Source organism: Nicotiana tabacum, chromosome 3 (assembly GCF_000715075.1).
Source record: "Nicotiana tabacum cultivar K326 chromosome 3, ASM71507v2, whole genome shotgun sequence".
Classification (NCBI taxonomy): domain Eukaryota; kingdom Viridiplantae; phylum Streptophyta; class Magnoliopsida; order Solanales; family Solanaceae; genus Nicotiana; species Nicotiana tabacum.
Window position 1 is genome coordinate 102,328,038 of NC_134082.1, and position 6,651 is coordinate 102,334,688.

The window sequence follows — 6,651 nt, forward strand, 5'->3', positions numbered from 1 at the left end:
AAATCAGTTTCTGCACTTAGAAATCATGCATATAGGAAATAAAGGAATCAGCTTTTGCATTTAGAAAGCATGCCTATAGGATTTAAGATAAAATCAGCCTGCTAAAATCAGTAACTAGTTTACAGCTTAGATATCATGTCTATAGAGTTTTATTCGACTATCACTTAGGCAAGCTTGTAGGTTAATTAAATTCTGGGTCTAAAAAACTAAGAATGCTTGTTTGACGTATGCCCTAATTCAGAGTATTAACAAAAATCAGTAGGCAAACTGATAAGTATTCACTGTCTCGCCTTAATAAATCTGCTGCATATTCTGTGCTCATTTAGATACCCAGCCTATAGGACCCTAATCATTTTAAAACTGCTTGTTTGAATATCGTGCATTTTTTTGTCCATTTGTGGAAGTAAATATGAGCCCCCTTAAGTGATATTTTATGTGACAGTCCTATTTGTTTTGTTTGTCGCTTAGTTTTCTCCTTTTAAGCATCATAGGTGAGTCTAGAACCACCTTAAATAGAGTTCCTAAACACCTCCAGGGCCACAACTAAAGAGATAGGTAGTGCACGCATAGGATACGATACTGTTAGAATGCTTAGGTAATAATTAAGGGGAGGGTAATCGGGTAGTAAAGGATATGATGACCTGTGCGCTAATGCTACGAGTAACACCTCTATTTGAGGAAGGTTACCGAGTATTATATAGAAGTGATCCTATAGGCTAATAAACCTAGGACCCACTTTATTCCCATTTTAAAATAATCTCTATTTGTTTAAATCGCTTTATGACGAATTCACTTAAATTGAGTTTGGTCGGGACCCACCATTGTGGACCTCGAGCGGTGCCTAACACCTTCCCCTCAAGGTAATTTCGAGCCCTTACCCAATCTTTGGTAATGTAAACTAGTTCGCAAGTTAATTATTCTAGGTGCCCTAACGCACCTTAATCCGTTAGGTGGCGACTCTTCAAATATCATACCCAATTCCTAAAAGGAAAGGAGTTGCCCCGAAATGTCGAAACCTGGACCCCGCAAAGAAAAAAGGGGCACAACATGTAGTACTTTATCTTTATGTTTTCCATGTTATGTGTTTTCATTAGTTGTACTGCATTTAAATTATGTTAAGTTTCTATGTTTGTGTTTGTGTTGTAGTGTTAAAATAAAGAAGAAATGGGGAAATAAAAACATAATGCGCATATTATGTAACCATAAAAAATTGTTGTTATTATTTACATAAAATAATATTTACATAGCTTACATAAAATACAAAAAAAAATCAATGTATCCCACAGCCTGTGTGCTTCAATGCAGCCGCTGGCCTAAGGCGCATCCCATCCCGCCCGGATATGCTATCAGGATCATCCTCATCATGTCGCCTCTTTATATGAGGGTGCGCTGCAGCATGATCGTCAGTAATGCTGGCAGGATCGGTAGGGTCGTCGGTCCATCAGCAACCTATAAAATAATAATTCAGCTCAATATATGAAAATATATATTAGTAATGTACGTGTTAAGTCAAAAAGAAATTTCTTACCATGGTCTCGTTGGGCTCCTGAATATAAGCATCCATGGGATCCTGCTCAGCATCTTACAAAGTGGCCTCCGTGACCGGCTGTAATGAAGCCTTAATGAGAAAATTATAAAGTTATTTATGGTGAATCAATGAGATAAAAACAATTTAAATTTAATATTAATACAAACATACATGCGCTTGTGAAAGATCCACAGCACCCGTCGACGATGAGCCATAACTCAGCCGGCGCCCACCATCCACATCTCGCGTCAGCCAATCCTCAGTAATAGTCGATGGTCCTGAAAAGAACTGCTCCCAATCTATGGTAATGCTTGTGCTCGTGATCAAGAATGGATCTGACAGGGTCACCTGCGATACTGCCGGAGTCAGCGCCAGCTGAAGGCTATACGACGGTATGCTACTGGGATGCTCGTTTGGCTGAGGTAACCCGGCAGATCAGCTCCAACATCCTCATCAGGTGGCTCAACAGGTGTCTCAATGCCCCCTTGCTGGGGACCACCTCCTCGTCGGCCCCCACGACCCTATGGGGCACCCCTGCCTCGTGGGACAGCTCTGCCTCATTGTCCCCTCTGTAGTGGGACAGGCCTACCCCGATGGTATTGCTCTAGTGCCAAATAAGCAGGGACGTGCTCTAAGCGCTTGTCCTCTCTATCTTGGTGTAGTGTCGGGGCAACCAGCTCTGTAACCTGCTGACTATACTCCTGCAAAGCGACTGCAGGATCACCGGCATGCTGTTGCATCTGCAGTCACAACTGGTGGACTAAATGTAGACCAATAGCCTGCACAACATGTAAAATATAAGTTACAAAACACTATATCACAGTTATAATAAGAATACCAAATAACATACCAGTGCCTCGTGCCTCCCGGCGTATGGAACGTACCGACCGCCAGCTCTATGAATGGGGTTCCCGACGAAAAGTCGAGTAATTCCACGGTACCAGGGCATATAATCATGCTCAGTATCCTGCCGACTCAGTGAAGGGGGGCGGAATCAGCTCTAATCGCTGGTTCCAAGTAAATATCTAATCCTCTGACCATGCCAAATATGCGTCGTCCACCTTGGAACGATTATCCCGCTAGTAATGTGTGGTCTCCCAGGTGGGCACTGTCGAAACAAACTGCGGCTTGCTAAACTGGTGAAGTACCCGCTCGGTGGTATGATGCTCCACAATATCAAGGCAAAACAACAGGACAGAAGATCCCCACATATCACGGTCGGCCGAGCAACAATCGGGCAAGCCAGCTATCAACGCGTCGCTATATGGCGTCCAGATGAACTATTAAGGAAGAACAGAAAATGCCATTATACACAACTTGTGTTTGAAGCAATAACAAGTAAACTTAGATATACATTTACCTATGTGTCATCCTGCAAATCCAATATATCCCTGCACAATGAAAGATTATGCCGAGCCTCGTACTCGCGTATATGTCTCCGTTAGAGTACCCACCTCCTAGCTAGAGGGAGCAACTCCGGTGGTACATCCGGATCTAATGGTGGTAGAGGTGGCTGCAACTGCAGGAACCGCTCCCAGGCCAAAACCTAACATAAAAAGTTGTAAGATATATTTTTACTAGGTATGTTAAAATGAATAGAGTATTCGAATATGTTGTCACCTATAGTAGCGGCAAGATTCCAGCAACCTCACGATGGGTTCCCATGCTCGCCCGGCACATGCATCTGTACAAGTAGGCGAGAACAGTAGAGCCCCAGTTGTACTGGGGTAAATCATCTAGCAACTCAATGTGATGATGAAATCTCAAGCTGACTAGGTTCCCTGAAGTGTTCGGGAACAAGACCCTTCCAAACAACAAGAGTAGAAGCAACCTCGTATGCCGGTCAACATGATCATCCGGTGTAGAGCCATCGATCTGAGGATGCAATGCCTCCAACCACAGTTGAATAGTCGTCAACGGAAAATGACTAGTCCCATGCAGTACAATCGCATCCTCTGGCCGGAAAGCAGTGAGCCGCTGCAGCATGTCCAGGTACTGCACACATGTCATCTCTCTCATGCCAAGTGGCAGAGCAACGGGCAGCCCATATAAAACCTCCATGTCCTGCAGTGTGACGGTAGCCTCGTTAATGGGCAGGTGGAATGTGTGCGTCTCCGGTCGCCACCGCTCTATCAGGGCCGTGATCAAAGACCAATCGAGCTGCAGTCACCCGATCTTAATCATCCGGTAGAAACCTATGTCTCGCAAGCGCGCGACTACAGGGCATGGAGAACTCCGTTATGCAGAAAGTCCCACATGTCATCCACTCTCTTGGCGTAGAGAGTCTGGGTCAGTAACTCACCCTCCCATATGTGGGCGGACCTATGATTGCCCTGTAACGAGAGTATCGCATCGCTCGAAGGTCCGGGATGAATAAGCGGCACCTCCATGTCGTCTACTGTAAATTAAACAACATTAATTACATGTTAGTTTTATAATTTTATATGTTTGTTTGTAAATTAAATAATTAATTTTTATAATTTAATTATGATGTATCCACATAAGGGTTCCATGCTTGATATTTGAGGTCCAGTAGCACCAAGATATCCTAAATTCTTCTATGTGTTAGTTTTATTATAATTTTATATGTTAGTTTGTAAATTAAATAATTAATTTTTATAAATAAATATTCACATAAGGGTTCCAGGCTCGATATTTGAGGCCCAGAAGCACCAAGATATCCTAAATTCTTCTATGTGTTAGTTTTATTATAATTTTATTTGTTAGTTTGTAAATTAAATAATTAATTTTGACAAATAAATATTCACATAAGGGTTCCAGGCTCGATATTTGAGGCCCAGTAGCACCAAGATATCCTAAATTCTTCTATGTGTTAGTTTTATTATAATTTTATGTGATAGTTTGTAAATTAAATAATTAATTTTTATAAATAAACATTTACATATGGGTTCCAGACTCGATATTTGAAGCCAAGTAGCCCAATTTATCCTAAATTCTTCTATGTGTTAGTTTTATTATTTTACATGTTAGTTTTATAATTTTATATGTTTGTTTGTAAATTAAATAATTAATTTTTATAATTATACAATATTTAATTATTAAATATTCATATATGGGTTCCAGGCTCGATTTGAATCCCAATAGCACCAATTTATCCTGAATTCTTCTATATTTTAGTTTTATTATTTTACATGTTAGTTTTATAATTTTATATGTTTGTTTGTAAATTAAATAATTAATTTTTATAATTATACAATATTTAATTATTAAATATTCATATAGAGGCTCCAGGTTGGATATGTACGGTCCAGTAGCACCAAATATATGTTGACTATAATTGGACAGAGTTTGTATTTGATCTATCAGTTATTTTGACGTATTTTTTAGTATAAGAGATACTTAAACTATAGGGAAACTACGCTAAAAGGCACTACATTTTACTACGCTAAAAGGACTACATTATACTATGCTAAAAGGCACTACATTTTACTACGCTAAAAGGCATTACATTTTACTACCCTAAAAGGCACTATATTACTAGTCTTTAAGCAAATAAATAATTTAAATCAGATAAAACACAACAAATATATTGTAATCACAAAAATACATATAAAACAATAGTAATTTATTAATATTTTTATTAACAAATAATAACGATTTAACAATTTTTACAATTTTTTTACACATTAATATCTTAGTTCGGATAAAAATAACATACCAATTTAATCGCAAAAAAAAAATACAATGTTTTTCGGAAAGTTGAAGATTTGAAAATTTAAATCCGAAACAAGCAACCCATAATAATAGAAGGCTTGGCTAGGATGTGGGACCAACTTTGATTAGTTTTTGTGTGATGGGTGGAGTCCACTCGAATTTTTATCTTTTTAATGAGGGAGGGGGAGGGGGGGAGGACCGTTGTTGCCGTGTTTAAAAATGGGGAATTTGGTTTTGTCCAGAAACGTGGGGAAAATGGAAGGGGAATGATTATTTATACAGGCAAAGCGCGGTTTATAATCGCGTTTTATATACCGGCAAAATACGGTTTACAAATGATTATTTATACAAGCAAACATGTGTACATTTAAAAAAATATTTTGAGTCCAAAAGAACCACATTTAGATTCCGGACTCATTTACCTTGCCATAGTGAGTTCGAATTTGATAGAATAAATGATGAGAAAAGTAAAAATTGGAAAACTAATGTTTAGAAATAGACAAATATTTTAGTCAACAGGAACTGCGAAATAAATTATTTATATCACATAGCGGAAATAACAGTTGACCTTGTTTTTAGCTTTTGAAAGAATTTAAAGTTAATGTCATTCTAGAAATCGAGAAGTTTCCATAGTGGTACTAATCAATAATCCCTTTGGAGACGGAAAATTAAAGGCCTGAATTGAGTTTTTTTCCTTATGCTTTTGATTGCGTTTAACGCAAATTTAATTAGTGGCAAGTGGCGAATCATTTGCAATTATAAGGTGGGCCTAAACACCTAATGAGTTCATGGAATATTGTATAACAAGGAAGATAAAGAACTTAAATAAATATAGTATTAGTTGGCCAAAATCTTAATTTTACTAGTTAACATAATACTTAATATATATTTCAATAGTCAATAGGGAAATAAGGAATATTTGCTAATGAATGATGGGCACCCATGTGTTGTGTTTGATTGATCGGGAAATATGGGGTGGAGTGGGGTACCACACGGAAAGGTTTTTCCCCATTATCCACCGCCATGCTTCCAGTTTAGGAGGCACTTCAAATTCCTTTTCTACCCAAGAAACGAAAAGGGGGATATTGACACAGTCGCACATATTTATTATTTACTTTGTCTAACATATATATATATATATAGGGACGAAGGCATGTATCTTCACTCTTTGTCGGAAAATTACACTGTGTATATAGGTAAAATATTAGATTTTAGAAATAAATAACATATATTGAACACTTTGTCAGAAATTTTTTCCACTTATTTCAAGTTTGAACACCCTTGAAGAAATTTTTGACTTCGCCACTATATATATACTAGTAGGATAAGCCCAGGCTTCGCCCGGGCCAACACTAACAATGTTATACTTTTAGTTATATGTTATGTTACTTTGTCAACATAAAGGTGTTGATAGTAAATTTTTTTTTGGAAGTAAATTTGTTAGTACT